This window comes from Triticum aestivum, chromosome 4B (genome assembly GCF_018294505.1).
Source record: "Triticum aestivum cultivar Chinese Spring chromosome 4B, IWGSC CS RefSeq v2.1, whole genome shotgun sequence".
Lineage (NCBI taxonomy): Eukaryota > Viridiplantae > Streptophyta > Magnoliopsida > Poales > Poaceae > Triticum > Triticum aestivum.
The window spans coordinates 3,113,110-3,133,393 of NC_057804.1; the positions used below are offsets into that span (position 1 = coordinate 3,113,110).

Sequence of the window (20,284 nt, forward strand, 5' to 3'; positions counted from 1 at the left end):
AGAGTTCTTGGTATTGTGATAACTTCACACCCTCACCATTCTTTCTTGGTCCTCGTGTTGATTCCAACCGGGGTACCCACAAGTGAACGGTGTTCTTTGGATTCTGCCCTTCTAGCAACCCTCTTGCTTTGAAGTTAATGGTTGACCGTTCATCCTTAGCCTATTGATTATTGAATCACCATTCCGTCATTGGTCGTGCAACCCAGCCCATATTCGGGTGCACCTTTCAAACAATGTTTAATTGTGTATGTTTTCCTCGAGCATACTTCCTTATATCATTTGATCTGACAAATGTTATCTCCTTGTTCACTTAGTTGTGGAAATCCATCTTTCGGAAATCTCGATGAATTGTCGTTGAGTTCATCAGCCACATCCTTGTCCTCTCCTAGGGTTAATGATGAACTCTTGTTAACGGAAATCACTTCATAGTTCATTTCCCGATAATCCTACAGTGTCATCCCGTCAATTGTTTTGCACCTTTCCTTCTCAGGCATCCTGAGTCCGAGGTATCCTAACACCAATCAGATCTGAATCTTGGTCAGATATGATGGTTGGAACATTTTTCCAAGAGTTATAACACCGGTCTTTTATGACCCGGTAAGGTGATGGCATGTCCAGCACATCTGGCCGGATGACCTGTTGTTATAGTTTCCTTATTAGCAAGGTTATCCATTCTTCCATGAGGAAATTGTAAGACTTACTCTACAAGTTTTCCTGATGGATCCTTCTTGTTTCCAAAGTCTGATCTTCACCTGATGACCTTGTCAATGCTATTTCGAAGCATGTCTATGGTACTCCGATTTTCAACAAGAACATTTGAAGCACAATGCTAAATTTTCTTTATCAATTATCCAAACACCGTTGTATGGGTAATGGCATGAAATTTCTCTCCCCTTTCCTAAAGGGTTTTCTACAATTATATCTGTCATGGATATCATGCTCTCCTTGTCCTTGGGAAGGATATACCCCTGAAATATGTGTTTAAACACATTTTCCTTTCCATTGTTCTGATTAATTTGATAATCATATTATCCTTTCCATTGTTTGGTTTAACCTTTCTTGAGGTTTATATGATCTAAGCAGTAATATTTTCCTGCTTACGGAAACCCCTCGGTGTACCACCTTGTCAGTAAGACCCTGTTGCTATCGCTGATGACATTTCGGTAACCACCGATGGACGAGAACCTTGCCTATTGGTCCGCCTCGTTTCAACGAGCAGGAAAGTGGTTCTCTTCGTTCCTCGCCCTTGGTACCGATGTTGTTGCCGACATAACTATCAGGCTATCTCCTGACATACTACGCCTACATGGTCGTGCAAGACGTCACCGCTCCTTCTACTTTTATCCCACATGGTGGGCCCATAACCCACAGTTTCACAGGATCGAAACCTGATCTCTGGTACGTCCTTGTTGTCACAGTTATTCCTCGCGCTTGACTTTGTAAGTAATTCATGGGCCACTTGCCCAGTGATCTATTCTGCTATCTGATGCAATGCTTATTCACATTGCTCTAAACCCCTTCGACACTTCGTATCAGGCATCGAACGGTTGCCTGCTCGCTCGAAGCATCCCATGAAACCTCATTACTTTGCTCTCGATATTTTCTTAAGTTTCAACTCGAGACTTACTTTCTGCCACCTTCCTCGATGTTATCGAACGGATAGTCAACCTTGTAGAGGTTCGTTCTCCCGGAATACCCCCTTATTCTTTCTTTAGTACGATGGAACCCCGACTTCATCATGATGACCGAAACAGCAAAATGAAGACATCAATGTCATGGATCGACCTCTTCGAGAAGAGCAACTATGACCGAGAAGAATTGTTAGAATTTTGTAACCAGATCCCTTCCCCCTTGTAACCACTCCTAAATCTCGGGACGAGATTTCTTGTAGTGGAGGAGAATTGTGACGCCCGGTTATTTAACCTACAGTAAACCTCTGCTAATGATGCCACGTCACCTCGATTACTGTTGCTAATCTCGCATTAGTTCGAAACCGGTTCGAATTCAAAATTTAATTAAAGGCAAACTACAAAAGTTTTCAAATATTAAAACTAAAATGTTCGGAGTGAGCCAAATAATTCATAAGTAAGTATGGTGGAGAAACCACACTTTTATAAAAGTGTAAAATACTCTAAAATGTTTTAAATAGTAGCAAAAACAATTAGTTGAATGCCTTTTACAATAAATAAAATATTAAACTATTTTATTTTGTTGCCCAAACTTATGTGGCAGTAGCTAATTACTAACGCTAAATTAGGGACTACTTTTATAGTTTATAAAGCTAAAATAAATGAGGAGCTAAAATAAAATAGAAAACAGAAAAAGAATAATAAACAAAATAGAACAAAAGAAATAAAAACAGAAAAGGCCTCCCCACATTGGGCCTCGGCCCACCCACATGCCCGGCCGGCCCCCCCACTCCCTTATGTCCACTTCCCCATCCCGAAACCCTAGCCGCCCCCCCCCCACTCGCTCTCTCCCCCTCCCCCGATCCAGTTCTGGATCGAGATCGGGAGAAGCCCAAAGCCGCCCGACGCCGCCCCGGTGCACGTCCCCGACGCCCCTGGCGCCGCCACCCGTCGCCCGAAGCCGTCCCCGGCGCCACCGTCCTCCTCCCCGACGCCGTCGCCTATTGCCGCCTGGAGACCACGCCGCCCCGGACCGCGTCGCCGGACTGCCTCCTCGACGCCGTCGTCTCCGCCCTCCTCCTCAACACCCGCTGCCCTAGACCCTACTTCTCGATGTGAGCACGCACGCGCCCCTCCTCTCCTTCCCCTGTCACCGCGTCGCGCCCGAACGCCCCGACGAGCTCCTCGATGCGCCCCCGTGCCTGTCGCCGCGCCCGGCTGCGCGCACCCGCGCCTCGATGCGCCCGGTCCCGTCGCCCCTGGTCGCTTGGGATCGATCTGGCGCGTGCCCACGCGCGCCCGACCATCTGCTGCACGCCCGTCGCCTGCCGCTTCACCTGGGCGGGTTACACCCGCAACCAGGGGCTCCGCCCTGTTTCGCCAGTGTCCACAACCGCTGCGCCCAACCTCGTCCAGCCTGCCTCGCTGCCGTCGGCCGGACCGGCCCCCGTCGCGCCCCGGCAGCCGCGCTGCTGAACCCGCCCGAGGCCAGCGCCCAGGCTCGCCCCATCGAGCGCTCGTGCCCGCGTGCTCGCACGCCCGACCCGATAGACCCCAGTGGTCCACTGACATGGGGGCCCCACCCCACAGAACGTTTAAAAAAAAGTATTAGAAATAAAAATAATAGATAAAAATAAAAATGATTTAATAAAATTAATTATTAATTAATTAATTATCTAATGAATTAATTAAGCTAATTAATCCTACTTAATTAGTAATTAACCTGTTAGTCTAACTAAGCAGTAGTTAGTTAACCTAACCCTAATTAATTAAACAGAGTATGACAGGTGGGTCCCACATGTTAGCCTGACCAATCAACACCTCTGTTGACTGATGATGTCATGCTGACGTCATGCTGATGCAGTAATACTATTTTTGAATGTAATTAATAATTAACGAATTAGAAAATGATTTAAAAACTTTAAAAATTAATATAAAATAAACCGTAACTCGGATGAAAATACTTTCTACATGAAAGTTGCTCAGAACGACGAGACGAACCCGGATACGCAGCCCGTTCATCCACCACACACCTCTAACATACCAAAAACGCAACTTTCCCCCTCCGGTTCATCTGTCCGAAAACGCGAAACACCGGGAATACTTTCCCGGATGTTTCCCCCCTTCGTCGGTATCACCTACTACCGCGATTGGGCACACCTAGCATCGTTACTTGTCATGTCATGCATCGATATGCATTTGTTTGCATTGTATTCATTGTTTCTTCCCCCTCTTCTCTCCAGAGCAACCAGGCAAGCCCCCCCCCCCCTTGATCACCAGATATCGCCTACTCTTCTCTATACTGCTTGCATTAGAGTAGTGTAGCATGTTACTGCTTTCCGTTAATCCTATTCTGATGCATAGCCTGACATTGTTGCTACATCTGTTGATACCTTACCTGCAATCCTAAATACTTAGTATAGGATGCTAGTTTATCATCTTTGGCCCTACATTCTTGTCAGTCTGCCTTGCTATACTATCGGGCCGTGATCACTTGGGAGGTGATCGCGGGTATATACTATCCATACATACTATACAGATGGTGACTAAAGTCGGGTCAGCTCGAAGAGTACCCGCGAGTGATTCACGGATTGGGGGCTGAAAGGACCATTGTCCTGACGGCCCTCTGTGTGGATCTTTGTGGCGGAGCGACAGGGCAGGTTGAGACCACCTAGGAGAGAGGTGGGCCTGGCCCTGTTCGGTGTTCGCGGATACTTAACACGCTTAACGAGATCTTGGTATTTGATCTGAGTTGGCTACGAGCTTATACGCACTAACCATCTACGCGGGAGTAGTTATGGGTATCCCGACGTCGTGGTATCAGCCGAAGCACTTCAGACGTCAGCGACGGAGCGGCGCGCGCCGAATTGGACTGGAACGCCACTAGGCTAGGTCTGCTTTCGGCCGCCCACGCAATGTGCAGGTGTGCTCAGGGCGATGGGCCCAGACCCCTGCGCGCTTAGGTTTAGACCGGCGTGCTGGCCTCTCTGTTGTGCCTAGGTGGGGCTGCGACGTGTTGATCTTCCGCGGCCGGGCATGACCCAGGAAAGTGTGTTCGGCCAAATGGGATCAAGCGTGCTGGGTAAGTTGGTGCACCCCTGCAGGGAAGTTAATCTATTCGAATAGCCGTGATCTTCGGTAACAGGATGACTTGGAGTTGTACCTTGACCTTATGACAACTAGAATCAGGTACTTAATAAAACACACCCTTCCAAATGCTAGATACAACCGGTGGTCGCTCTCCCTCAGGGATACGAGGGGAGGATCGCCGGGTAGGATATGCTATGCGATGCTACTTGGAGGACTTCAACCTACCCTCTTTTGCCTGTTGCAAGACGAAGGTGACCAGAAGCGTAGTCTTCGATAAGACTAGCTATCCCCCTCTTATTCTGGCATTCTGCAGTTCAGTCCACTGATATGGCCCTTTACACATATACCCATGCATATGTAGTGTAGTTCCTTGCTTGCGAGTACTTTGGATGAGTACTCACGGTTGCTTTCTCCCCTATTTTTCCCCCTTTCCTTTCTTTCTGGTTGTCGCAACCAGATGCTGGAGTCCAGGAGCCAGACACCACCGTCGACGACGACTACTACACTGGAGGTGCCTACTACTACGTGCAGCCCGCGGATGACGACCAGGAGTAGTTAGGAGGATGCCAGGCAGGAGGCCTGCGCCTTTTCAATCTGTATCCCAGTTTGTGCTAGCCTTCTTAAGGCAAACTTGTTTAACTTATGTCTGTACTCAGATATTGTTGCTTCTGCTGACTCGTCTATGATCGAGCACTTGTATTCGAGCCCTCGAGGCCCCTGGCTTGCATTATGATGCTTGTATGACTTATTTATGTTTTTAGAGTTGTGTTGTGATATCTTCCCGTGAGTCCCTGATCTTGATCGTACACGTTTGCGTGCATGATTAGTGTACGATTGAATCGGGGGCGTCACAGCAACCCTGTAGAGAGGTCGTAGTTTTGATCCTTTTGCCCGAGGGGCTGTTTTGAGAGTGCCTCCCGAAGGGCTGTCCAAGTGACAGTCCGAGTTCTGTGAGTCCTCCTGAAGGGCTATCCGAGTGACCGTCCGAGTTTTGAGGGTCCTCCAGAAGGGCTGTCCGCGACACAGTCCGAGGGACTGTCCGACCGCCTCCCGGAGGGCTATCCGTGGGGCGGATGAGGTTATACATCCTCGCAGTTGGGAGGTTGTAAATCCTAGCTGTGGGGATCTGCACCGCCGTTCATCATCGACTCTACTTCCGCTGCACTATGAGTCGGTAACAAAAAAGATCAAACCTTGTATGCAGTCTCCATAGTGGTCCTGGGCTGGTGCGTTAGTCGGATTTTTTTTGTTTTCTGCTACATTTCCCAACAGTGGCATCAAGAGCCGTGCTATGCGTAGATCTAGGTTACGATCTAGAATACATGGAGATGTATGAGTATTGCATAATATAATTTTAGAGCAGATGAGATATATTGCTGAAAATTATTTATGTGGGTGACAGATGAAATCTGTTACCCGACGTTCTTGTTGCTTCCCAAGAATTTGCGTTTGCTCAATCTCGAGACAGCATGGTGGAATTTGACAAAGTTCTGGCAATCTGTGATCTTGATTGATCATGGAAGTGCCATCAGTTCTTTAGGTTCTGCCGTAGTCAAAAGAAAGATGAAATTCGTAGATGAAAGGGCATTGCAGATATGATCTGCACGGGGGTCATGCGTATGACAAAGTTTAGTATGGGGCTCGAGATTTAATTATCTCGTGTTTCATACACCCCAAGATGTTAATCTAGCAACTTGAATAATCATACTTGATGATAAAACATTGGTAGTTGCGGTTTAAGTCGAAACCTTAGAAGCCACGAAAAACAAGTCTTTGCATGAACCGATTAGAGGCGTCTAACTTTGTTTTGCAGAAGGGTTTTGCATGTGCATGTGATGTGGTATAGCAGTGCTCATAATAATTTGATTATGTATGAGATGACTATATGATATAAATTGATTAACATGACCTGCATGTCATGATTCGGCATGATGGCTGGAGCCATATGATTGTCACTTTAATAACCTGTGTGTCAACCTTAAGTAATGCAATATTATCTGGTGCATCGACAAGGTGGTGGCAATATTATCTGGTGCATCGACAAGGTGGTGGCAATCTTCGTGAAGGTGAACACCGACGCGAATGCCAAAGACGAAGGGATGAAAGACTTCTATGTCATAAAGGGCTATACCATATCATGCTATTATGAATTGCCTGATATGTTTATCCCTTTGATGCACCCTTTTTGATTGCGCGTTAGTCGCTTTTTATTAGGGTGATCTCTCACTAAAATATCAAGTAATTGGTGTTCTCCCAAGTGTAGCACCTTCACGGCACCTATCTTTTCGGGGTGCGCCATGGATGTATGGGTGCGAACGATTAGAGAAGTGTGAGCCGGGTGAGGTTAGACCTCGCAGCAAGATCACTTGGTTGTCTTGACGTTCATGGCAGGATCGTCCTGAGCTCGGAACACACGCATCAAAAGATGAGCAAGAGTCACATAGAGATGTGATCGGCAAGTTGGCCTACCGATTGAAATTCCCGTTATGAGATGATGATTCTATGGCGATGAATTGAAGTCTGGATCTTGTATCACTCAAAATTAATTATGAGAGATCTTATTTTGAGTGGGAGCGCACTGTTGAATTAACATGTTTAATTCTCAGTGCAATTAATTATGAACACTGTCTAAGTGTTTCTGGCAAAATAGTTGTAGAATAATGGCTCACGTTTCCACCTTCCCTGTTAAAATTGCATAGCTGTTAAATATCTGGTTAGAACTTTACGATTGGTAACGTAATGTGAGGATTGTCCTCAAAAGTGCCAAGAAGGACTTTTTCCTATCGCATGCTTTCCGTATACTCCCACTAAATGAAATGGATGATGAGACTCTCGTCCTTCGATCCAAAAGCTAGAATTCCGTTGCGGTCAAGTGCAATATGTTTTCTTCCATGAAACTCGAACTTTGAAAGTTTGGGATAGTTATGTGATATTCATGGAACTGAAAATTAATTTTCACATACAAACAAAGGCTAAAAGATATGAAATATCCAAAGAAATGTTTGTTTGCAAATTATTAGTAAAGTGTTTACTATGCATTAGACTGATAAGAGAGGGATCTAGAAGAACGCCTGTCATATGATGAAAGGTGAATAAAACAACAACTTAAAGAGAAAGGAAATGTCCAAAGGGTGTTATTATGACTTACACACCTAGGAAGTCCGGGGCTAACGCCACTCTTAAGTTGGGTGCTTCTTTTGCGAGTAGGAGAAATACTAAAAGTTAAACTGTTAGAAGTATAAAGGCAGAAAGAAAGATGACTGGAATATCCAGCTCATGTATGAATATCATACAAGTTTTTGATGTATAGAAGGCTGGTCAAAGAAATAGTTCTTGGGAATTATAGTTAAACATGTTAATCACTAATTCTTGGGTATTGTGAGTTAATCATAAAGATACCCGCTCGATTGCATTTTGTTGCGAATCAATGTAAGAGCTACTATGGCCTAAAAAGACTAGCCAGGAATGAGGTTTTAATACATGATGGGAACATAGTAAAAGTTACTATACCTTCCATCGGTGTATTACCTATGTATTTTCTTTCATAATTCATATTAGAGTTTCTCACACTCTAGCCCTTTGCATAAGGTATCTTGCAAAAAGGTTGTTCATAAGAGAACTTTTGATGTTCAGTATTATGAATAAACATAAGGGCCATACTTTAATTATGAATGAGATGTATGTTAAGAATAATGATATTAATATATTACCTCTATGTTTACTTTCATAATTCATTTTAGAGTTTCTTACACTCTAGCCCATTGCACAATGTTTATTGCAAAAGGGTTGTTCATAAAAGAACAATTGTTGTTCAGTATTATGAATAACATGAAGGGCCATGCTTCCATCCAAGATGGGATGTATGTTATGCATATTGCTGGTAAAATGATACATCCATAACACTGACGCTAAATGTCGCAAGACTATGAGAATACCACACATGTGTGGCACTGCATTTGGTCACATTGGAGAAGCCCGCATGAAAAAATTCCATTATAATGGATTTTTAAGTTGTTTGATTTTGAATCATCTGACACTTGCAACTTTTCTCCGAAAAGTGAAGTGACTGAAATACCGTTCACAAGCCATAAGGAACGAGCAACAAACTTATTGGTGATCATACATTTTGATGTGTGTAGTTCAATAAATGTTGTTGCAAGTAGTGGATTTATATATCTTAAGAAATGACTAAAGTAGATATATGGATATTTGCTTGATGAGATGTAAGTCTGGATCTTTTGGAATCATTCAAAAGGTTTTCAAAAAGGAAGTAGAAGTTATTGTAACAAGGAAATTATGTTTTTGCAATTTTATTGGAGAAAGGAATATTTGAGTTACAAGTTTAGCGAATGTCTGATGAGTTCTGAAAAGAGTTTCATAACTTACAACTCCCGGAACACCACTATGAGTGGAATGTCTGTGAAGATGTAATCAAACCATTTATGACATGGTAAGATCAAAGATGACATAAATAAATTTGCCAATATCACTTTTAAGGAGTAATGCTTTAGAGACTGCGGCTTTTACACTGAAAAGAGCTCCATCAGGTCTGTTGAAATGACGGCATGGTATGGTACGCCCAACCATGTTATATCTTTGTTAACATTTGGAATATGGGGCTTGTGTAAAAGGTTACAAACCTATTCCAAATCAGACAAGTGCTACTTTGTAAGTTATCCCAAGTCATTGGGTATTCCCCCACCACTATACCGAGGCAAAGGATTTTTGCGACAAAACAGTATGCTTTCAAAGAGAATAGTTCTTGCAAAAGGGTAAGTGGGAGGACAGTGCAACTCAGCGAGATAACAAGTCTCTTCGTCATCAGGTCAAAGGAAAGGAACCTTGGAAGTAATTCCAGAGTTTCCTACTACGACTGATACGGAAGCCTCTACATTACATGTATGGACTTCGGTCGAACTTGTAGCTGAACAACGTAGGCAAAGCTCGTGCAAACCTCTCAGGTGCGCAAACGAGATACTGTTGTTAGACAACAGTATACCTATGATACACAAGGAAGCATTGATGGGCCCTAACTCCGGAATTGGCTGAATGCCAATATAATCCGAGATAGTTTCCATTAATGTTTCAAGATTTAAATCTTGATAAACCCTTCGAAATACTTGGAGTCTAACGGATTGTAATGGGACAATAAACTGATATGGATTAAAATGTTTTATCCATTAAGCTCGACTTGTTGCAATAACAAGTTCAAGGAGTTGACTACAATGAGATTGTCTCAACGTAGCAATGCTTAAAGTCGGTTCGGGTTAAACTAGCAATTAATACATATTTGAAACATGAGATATGCAACATGGATGAAAAAAGAATTTCCATGAAATGGAAATACAACCTAGGACTTGTATGTGATACAATCCAAAGTATTTTGTCAGTCCAGAGTATGCTAGTAAGTATGCAAACTTCAGAGTTCCAGCAATGGACAGAAGAGAGCAAAATGGAGTTGGAACTTCGTTTTTGATGGAATGGTCAAAGGGGTTTGACTTCATCAAGAAGTAACGAAGATTCTTGTGGTTTCAAGAAAGTAAGTAGGATCATAATAATATTTCTGAAAACCTTGTGTGCTTGACACATTGTTAATTCGAAATAGATTTCTTGACACGAATTAGGACTCCATTTGAAAATAGTTTTCCGATGAAGCGCTTGGGCTAAATAGCCTTGATATTTGGCATAATGATCTATGTAGATAGATTTACCTAATGGGGCTGAGCAAAAATACATATTGACAAGATGCTAAAACCGTTTAGCACTAAGAACGACAAGGAGTGATTCTTGTCGAAGTCACATGGAAAGAGTTTTTGCAAGAATCAGTGTCCCAAAACACTGATGAGCAAAATACTTGATGGAGATTCCACACACTCATGTGTTTGGATTAATCATGTATTCCATGGTATGTAAAACAACCAGATATGTCCAATACTCCCAAGCTGTTGCGTGTATAGATACCAAAGTGATCAAAAGTACTGATCATGGGACAATAGTGAAAAAGGGTCATTAAGTACTAAAGTAGCACTTATGACATGTTTCCTCGCAAGTGGAGATCATGAAGAGTTCGCTGTAAAAGGTTACGTCGATAAAGTCTTCATATTTTCTCCATGCGATTTTTGATTTAAATTTAGGGTTTTGTGTAACAAACACTATGGTGGCACAGTTAGTTGGAAATTGTTCCAAACGAGTTACTGTGGCGAATTCTATAACAAAGGCGAAGTATGTTGCCGCTTTAGAAGCGACAAAGAGAAAGATGTTGAATCATATAGTTCATTCATGAACTTAGTATGGTTCCATGAAGGCTTTGGTCTCTGGAACCTACAACTACTTCCCAGAGAGCAACGGAGATCTATCTAGTTTTTTCATTGGACTAAGGGTGAACCAAAGATCTGTCTCTGATCTCTCCAGTCGATTCAAGGTATTTAGCTGATTCCTGCTACACCACACTTTCTAGCTATGTTTCTCTCTCTCTGAAACTGTTGATCTTGTGCATTTCCGTTTGAATTGTTGGTGTTTGTGTTCAAAGTACATACTACATTAGTTTTATTTCAATCCAAATTTGTGTGCACTGTTTCTACTTTGCAAGCCACATTTTCTTGGGATTTGTTACTAGTCTCTAGTGTCTGAATCTGATTATCGTTCCTGTTAGCATGGGGATTGTTGATGTGAAAAAGCGAAGTAGTAATGCAGACGACTAATTTTTATTTGCATGCTTGCTTCAGTACCAGCTCAAGTGTGAGCAAACCCTGCAATCAATGGCGGGGGTTCTGGATGCTCTGGCATCCTACGTGGCCAACATGCTCACCAAGATGGCCAAAGAGGAGGTGGCCATGCTAATCGGCGTATCCGACGGGATCAAAGACCTGAGCATCAAGCTTGGGGACCTCAAGAATTTCCTTGCTGATGCTGATAGGAGGAACATCACCGATGAGAGTGTGCGGGGGTGGGTGGGCGAACTGAAGCGTGCCATGTACCTAGCCACCGACATCTTCGACCTATGTCAGCTCAAGGCCATGGACCAAGGTCAACAAAGGACAGGGGTGCCTTAACCCTCTCCTTTTTTGCATGCGGAATCCCCTCCACGCCCACGACATAGGCACCCACATCAAGCTGCTCAACCAAAATTTGGATGATATTTGCAAGAGGGGCAGCAGTTTCAATTTCATCAAGCTAGAAGCCTACCAAGACCAAAAGACCACTCGGTCTCCCGCCATTGACCGCAAAACAGATTCACTGATAGAGCGGTCCGGTGTGGTTGGAGAGAAGATCAAGGAGGACACGAGGGCACTTGTGGAGGTGCTTACAAGGGAGGTGGTAGGTGACAAGAGTGGTCACCTCATCGTGGTCGCCATTGTTGGTATCGGAGGGATTGGTAAGACTACCCTCGACAAGAAGGTCTTCAATGATGAGGCCATCGAAGGAAAGTTTACTAAGAAGATATGGCTTAGCATCACACAAGATTTCACCGATGTTGAGTTGTTAAGTATGACCATCACTGCCATTGGGGCAGATCTGCCTAGAGGGGGTGGGGCTCAAGACAAGGCCCTACTCGTCGATGCTCTAAAGAACGCCATCAAGGACAAGAAGTTCTTTCTTGTACTAGATGACATGTGGGATGTCGATGCATGGAACAAACATCTAATGACTCCCTTTAGCTATGGTGGCCCCGGTAGTAGAGTCCTCATCACCACCAGACATGACACTGTGGCCCGAAGCATGAAAGCCTTTCATCCGTACCATCATGTTGACAAATTAGCTCCACAAGATGCTCGGTCATTGCTCAAGAAGCAGGTCGGTACTTCCCAAAACTCAATATAATACACGTCGTTTGGGACCACACTGTTAAGTTAATTTGATCTACACTTGCATAGGTCTACCAATCTGAACTTTATCTATTTCTAATGCTTCCTTGCCTTAAATTTCACTATAACATGAGTTCATCAAGTTGGTATATCAAACTAGGAAGATATTAAACAATATTTTCATTTCTATGCATGACGTACAGCTTACAAAAGTAACTAATGGATTATTCCGGTTTATGTTTGGCAATTATTATTGATTGCATGCAGCTTATCAATTAGTTTCTATTTGCAGGTACTCACATCAGAGGAAAATGAACCAGAAGTAGATATGCTAGAAGATATTGGGTTTCAGATTCTAGCAAAATGCGATGGTTTACTGCTTGCTATAAAAGTTATGGGTGGACTCTTATGCAAGAAGGAGAAAACACGACGTGATTGGCAAGATGTCCTGAACGATGATATCAGCTGGTCAGTATCTCAAATGTCAAAGGAACTAAATTATGCCATATATCTCAGCTATCAGGACTTATCCCCGTACATAAAACAGTGCTTCTTGCACTTCTCCCTTAAACCAAAAAAGACAGTGATAAATGATTCTGAAATTGTGTCCATGTGGGTTGGTGAAGGATTGGTTGAAGGAGACACATATAGTCGTAGTTTGGAAGAAGGGAAAAAGTACTATAAGGATCTAATAGTAAGGAACCTTATAGAGGTAGATACAGATTACCCTAGTCAACTTATATGCAACATGCATGATGTTACTCGCTCATTTGCTCAATTTCTGGCTAGGGATGAAACACTAGTAGGTCACAATGGAGATACTATCAAAACAAATCTTAGATCACCGAATTATATTAGATTATCCATAGAAACGAAAGGAGTGGGATCCAATGAATTTGAGTGGAGATATTTAAGAGAGCAAAAATTGCTTAGGTCACTAATATTAACTGGAAACCTCAAAAGCCAGCCTGGGGATTCGTTGACTATCTTCCCAAGTCTACGTCTTTTGCATATAGATTCTGCAAATATTGCTGCACTAGTTGAATCTATGTACCAACTCAAGCATTTGAGATATTTGGCATTAAAGAGGACTGATATTTGTAGACTACCAGAGAACATCCATGAGATGAAATTCCTACAACATATTAACCTTGAAGGTTGTGAAAGTTTTATGAAACTTCCTGATAGCATTATCAAGCTGCAAGGGTTGAGATATCTTGATATTGATGACACACATGTATGTAGTATTCCTAGGGGTTTCCGAGCTCTTACAAATTTGAGTGCACTATATGGGTTTCCAGCCTATACTGATGGTGACTGGTGTAGTTTGGAAGAGTTGGGGTCTCTTTCCCAACTGAATGGACTTTCAATAAAGAGTCTAGAAAATGTATCTAGTGCCTTGTTGGCTGAAAAGGCAAGGGTAAAAGCAAAGAAAAAACTTACCATACTTGCATTAGAATGTGGTGGTAGAGTGGGAGATGGATTGGTCCAAGGAGGAGTGTCCGAGTCTAAGGAGGAGGAGCAAATAATTGAGGCGGTGTTTGATGTGCTATGTCCTCAGCCTTGCATAGAACACATCGTCACAAAAAGATATTTTGGCCGCCGGCTCCCAGGATGGATGACGTCCACAGCTATGGTGCCTCTCGAGAGCTTGAAGATTCTTGTCCTCGAACACCTGCCCTGCTGCACCCAACTCCCAGATGGCTTGTGCAGGTTCCCGTATTTGGAGTGGATAAAAGTGGACAAGGCTCCAGCAATCAAGTGTGTCGGTCCTGAATTCGTCCAACAGTACAATCAGCTGCACCGTCCTTCATCTCAGTTGGCTGCTACGTTTCCCAAACTCCAGCAGCTGGATTTTAACGGAATGGAGGAATGGGAGGAGTGGGTTTGGGAGACAGAAGTGAAAGCTATGCCCTTATTGGAGGAACTTCGCATCAGTCCTTGCAAACTGGGCCGTATGCCTCCAGGACTTATATCTCATGCGATGACTTTGAAGAAGCTAATAATATGGAACGTCCAATGTCTCCACTCCCTAGAGAACTTTATTTCTGTAATTGAGCTCGACCTGTATGACATACCTGAATTGGTCAACATCTCCAATCTTCCAAAATTACAAAAGCTTACAATCAAGTACTGCCCAGAGCTCAAGACAGTGCAGGAGATGGCTGCACCACGGAGACTCGATCTGGGAATTTTCTACTACGAAAGTCAACTTCCGGTCTACCTGCAGACTGTCAAGCCTAGTAATTTGCTGCTGACCTGCAGCCTTGAAGTACTCACTTCCATGGCTGAGGGTGAATCTAGCTCCGAGTGGGACAAGTTCAGTCATATCAAGCAAGTCGAGGCTTGTGCAGAGGATGGAGCAGATGAGAAGAAATGGCACGTGTTCTACACATCTGAATCCTGCAAGATACAGACAAATATTCATGAGGTAATACGTTGGTCTCTCTCTCTTTCTGTCTAGCTAATAATAATATTCTTACTTAATCTAATATTTGTTGGTGCCACTGTATCGTTTCCCTTGGCAGGGTCGATTGGTGGAAGAAGAGGAATAGGGCGCAACTCAAGCAGAGAAATGAATGGGATATAAGTATGTCTGCTACTACAACTTCTTCTACTAGTTTTGAGTACTCTTGGTTTTTTTCGTGGAAACAATTGGAATCTCATGTTATCTATCATGACCAGATCCGTGCAGGTGGAATCAAGTAAATTAAGGCTGCCTCCACTTCCTTCCCCCGACTACTGTGATGGTATAGTTTTCCATCTGTTGCAGTGAACTCCATATGAAGCTAGAGCTCGGTTCTACCGTCACACTTGATATATAAGCGAGACCCATAAAGGCTTTGCTGCCAGGTAAATGGTAGTGCTGTAATTCCGAGATGTGAGTCAGGAAAATGGTATATCTTGTAATCCTGAGATGTGAGTCAGGAAAAAAGTATTGATTCATTTGTATTATGATAACATGACTTTATTAAGCTTGGAACAGTGTGATGTATGTTATTGAAGTTGTGACCCACAATACATTGTATATCTCCTTTGATGCTTAATTAGGCTGGCAAGCTCAGTTCGTTTCAATTTGCCTAGACAATACTGCAAGTAGCTTCAACTCCATGTCGTTGTAAGATAGCCTAGGACGCACTCAACTTCTCTGCTGTCCCACGAACAGAACCAGCCCGCTCCAACTCAGGACGACACAGGGGAACTTCGAGAGACTTGCCTCCATGGCGGATTCCGGCGACTGGCGCGATGCCGTATCCTTCTCTCCTCTCCCTCCTCTGATCTCCCTGCTCTCTCCATATTCTCCTGATTTCTTCGCCTTCCCTTTCCTGCTCCGCTGCCCCAGCCCTTTCCCGATCCCCTTTTCCCATTCCTCCAAGCTGCCGGATTCCGGCCAGATTCCTCTCCGCAGCTTCTTCTCCTTCCAATTAATCCCTTCCTTCCTTCCTCACATGCTCCAGCCTCCGCCCTCCTCTAGCTCGTTTTTTGCCCTCTCTCCTACCTTTTCTCCAGCCTTCTCCTTCCCTGACTTTTCCTTGCCCAAGGCTCCTTCCCGATCCGTCTAGCTTGCTTCCTTCTTTAGCCTGATCTCTGCGGCTCTTCCACGGATGGCGCTCGGTTCCCTTTTTTTTAGATCATCAGGGGAGTTTGGAGCCCCCCCCCCCCCCCCCCCCCCCCCCCGGTTCCATTCATTATGAATAAATGAAACCATATCGGTCCAACATCCAAGCATGCCTCAAACGCATGTTCTCAAAGAGCAGAAAAAATAATTTAAAACAGTACGGGGAAACAAAAAGGCCTGCAGCCTATTACAGGATCGAAGATCCGACTTTCATGACACTGAACTTAATCGATGAAACACTACAGCAAAGCGATCTTCATCCCTCCTGCACCGGCTCGAATCCTCATGTCTTCGGCAGCGAGCATCTCGCGGACCTCCTTGATGTGCTCCACGAGCCCCCCTTTCATCTTCTTGAGGGGTTGGGTTGGTGTGCCAGGCCAATCGAGAGGCGATGCAGGGCTCGAAATCGCCTGAGCAGTCTTTTTTGGTGACGGATCACTTAGCCTTGAAGAGTCAGGACTCTGGAACCCACCTTTACAAGCCCCAGAACCAAGTTTGGGGTAAGAAGAGTCATGAGCGGCACCTCCAGTGCCCATCAGGTTCCTCTTCACCCCAAAGTTAATTGGAGTGAGCTTTTGAGTATGCAGGATATCCAATGTAGTATCCCCTGCATTTTCTCGAGCGAGTCCTCGGAGTACAGAATCATCCACCTCTTGAGGGTCCTCCAGACCAGCCACCAGATCTGTTTAATATCAGACCAGACTTCATTATCAAAAACATGTTTATTTCTGGTTTTCCACAGGCACCACAAGACACAAGCACAAAAGGCATTAAGTACTTTATGTTTCTTGTTGGCAGGCCAAAATTTGGCTATGGAATAATAACTAGATCCTACTTCTATGGAAAGAAATGAGGAGACTGCATCCCAGATGTTTCTTGCAACCACACAGTCAAAAAACAAGTGGTTTACAGTTTCCTGTTCAGAGCAAAAAAGACAGTCCTCGGTCTTGATTCGGTGGATTTGGAAGGATTGAGAAGGCGGACGATGCAAATTGTCTGTAACTCACCGGATCAGAAGCGATGCCTGAAGATGTTGCGGGCTAAAGTAGCATCGTTCCTCGAATCCGGCGACTTGGGGTTTGCTGGTACGGCGGAAGCATCAGAAGGGGTGTGTGGTTGTGAAGTTTGGCCGGGGATTTTGCCCCCTTCTTCTTTGGCTGTCCAAGGAGGAGATTCAGAAGCTATACTGATTGAGAAGCCCCAATTAAAGATGAAGTCAAAGGTTCTATGATGGCGTCCGAGGTGGCGAAAGGCTCTGCTGCCGTGCCGCTGGCCGGTGTGCTTGACGGGTTGGTTCCTCTCGCCGTGTTCGGCAGTGACGGCGAAATTCCTCTGCGTCCATGGAGATGTGTATTCAAGGATCAGAGAGGATATAAGTATGCCCGGCGGGACACCGGACTGGGAAGAATTAGTGATCAAGCTGCTTTGGATACAGTCTCCATACAGATAAATAAAGGATGCAACATCTTGTTGCATACGGATGATGTGGAGTCGGGCCAGTATAAAGGAAGAGGAATAGTTGCAAGGAATTCGGCACGAATCAAAGAGAAAATAAAGACTGAAGAAGAGATTGGGTGTGCGGACAGGGTGAGTGTGATTGGTAAAACCATTGATCCAACCAACGAGAAAGCGGGGCTGCGGGCACAGTCCCGCGAGCAGAAATGAGGATAGTGGCGTGGAACTGCCGGGGGCTCGGGAACAGGCCGGCAGTTCGTGGTCTTCTGGAACTCCAGAAGGAGGATCCCGACGTAAATTTTCTTTCAGAGACTAGGATGAATAAATATAAAGTGGAAAGGTTACGCCAAACCTTGGGGATGCCACACCTTGTCTACAAGGTTTGTGCTGCAAAGAGTGGAGGCTTGGCTATGCTATGGAAAAGAGAAGTGAACCTGAGTTTGAGGTGGCTTTGAAGAATGCATATTGATGTGACGATCGAAGAGGTTGACGGATATAAGTGGAGACTCACAGGTATCTATGGCGAGCCCAGACCCGATCACAGGGAAGAGACGTGGCGACTGTTACGCACTCTACATCAGCAAGAAAAGCTACCTTGGGTGTGTATAGGGGATTTCAATGAGATCCTATACAACTTTGAGAAGCAAGGAGGGGTGCCCAGAGCTCACAGCCAAATGGATCGTTTTCATGATGCTTTAAACTTTTGTAACCTAAACGACCTGGGTTTCGAGGGGGACGTATTTACTTGGCGTAATAATAATTTCCGTTTGGATGGTTATATTCATGAGCGCCTGGACAGGGCTGTTGCAAATCCACAATGGTGTATGCGTTTTCCAGGTTACAAGGTGCGGAACGGTTGCCCTGAACACTCTGACCATCGCCCAGTTATTCTCGACATACATGGTGCGGCCCAAAGAAGGAGACCACCGCCGAACAATTTAAACAAAAGGTTTGAGGCACGCTGGCTTCTTGAGGAAGATTGTGAGCAACTGGTGATGGAGGCGTGGGAGGACGCAGCAAGGAAAGGTGATGGCCGTGTGATGGAACGACTTAAGTGTGTGTCCAGGAGTTTAGACAAGTGGAGCAGGGAAGTGTTGGGTGACCTGCAGAAGAGGATAAAAAAGCTAAGGGCTGAACTCGAGGAGAGCCATACAGGAGACCTATCAGAAGCGGCAGTGAGAAAAGAACAAGTATTGCGTTTCAAGCTCGGTCGTCTTGAGGAACAACTTGATGTGTTTTGGAAACAGAGGGCTCATGTGGGCTGGCTGACGAAAGGAGATCGAAATACGGAGTACTTTCATGGTTTTGCCTCGACACGGAAGAGAGCCAACCGAATCACAAAGCTAAGAGGAGATGATGGGGTGGAGGTAGAAGAGGAGGAGGGTTTGAAGGCCCTCATTTCTAATCATTTCTTTGGCTTGTTTACCCCCATGGCAGGTACAAACATTGAAGAAGTTCTTCAACATGTTCAACTGCGAGTCACACCCGAAATGAACACTTTTCTCCGGAATGAATACACAGCCCGGGAGATAAAGAGTGCACTGGATGATATGGGTGACCTGAAGGCCCCAGGGGCTGATGGTATGCCTGCAGTATTCTACAAGAGATTTTGGGGTATGGTGGGGGAGGTAGTGGTGCAAGAAGTCCTCCACGTGTTGCAGGGCGGTAGTATACTGGAGGGATGGAATGAAACTATTGTACTCATCCCAAAGATTCGGAACCCAAATCGGATTAAGGATCTTCGCCCTATTAGCCTATGCAACGTGGTGTACAAACTTGTCTCCAAAGTCCTTGCCAATCGGCTCAAGATGATCTTGGATGAGCTCATTTCGCCTAATCAGAGTGCTTTCGTCCCAGGGCGTTTGATCTCGGACAACACTATATTGGCTTACGAAATGACACATTTCATGCGGAGAAAGAGAAGTGGAAAGGATGTTTATATGGCTCTCAAGCTAGACATGAGAAAAGCTTACGACCGCGTCGAATGGCCATTTCTGGAAGGGATGATGACACGGATGGGCTTCGCGGAGGAGTTTGTGCAGCTTATAATGAAGTGCGTAACGACAGTCACCTACCGGTTCAGAGTGAATGGGGACAGGGTGACCCGATCTCACCATATCTCTTTCTCATCTGCGCTGAGGGATTTTCAGCATTACTAAATCATGCAGAGGAGGAAGGACGCATCCGCGGCATATAGCTTGCTCCAACAGCGCCTCGGGTTAGCCATCTCCTTTTTTCCGATGACTCGTTACTGGTCATGGAAGCCACACTGCAAAGTGTACAGGCCATCAGTGAAATTTTACAAGTCTATGAGGAAAGCTCGGGTCAGGTCATCAATAGAGAAAAGTCCTCTGTGATGTTCAGTAGCAATGCAAAGCAAAGCGCCAAAAACCTGTTATTACAGGAATTGCAACTTGGTGCTGAATCAATGAGAGGAAAATATTTGGGGCTGCCAACATACATTGGGAAGTCGGTCAAGAGATGCTTTGCATACATAAAGGACGGTATAATGAGCAGACTTCACGGAGGGATGGAGAGATGCTTGTCCATGGCAGGGAAGGAGGTGTATGTCAAAGCAGTCGCACAGGCTATACCGACGTATGCTATGGGCTGTTTCGATCTCACTAGATCCCTGTGTGATGAGATAAGCCAATTCATATGCCGATACTGGTGGAACCAACAGGCAG

General features: G+C 44.7%; 1 pseudogene; it reads left to right on the plus strand.

The window, feature by feature from the left end:
• The first annotated feature begins 11,476 nt into the window (after positions 1–11,476).
• LOC123094098 (disease resistance RPP13-like protein 4) lies at positions 11,477–15,078 on the plus strand (annotated as a pseudogene).
• Positions 15,079–20,284: the final 5,206 nt, after the last annotated feature.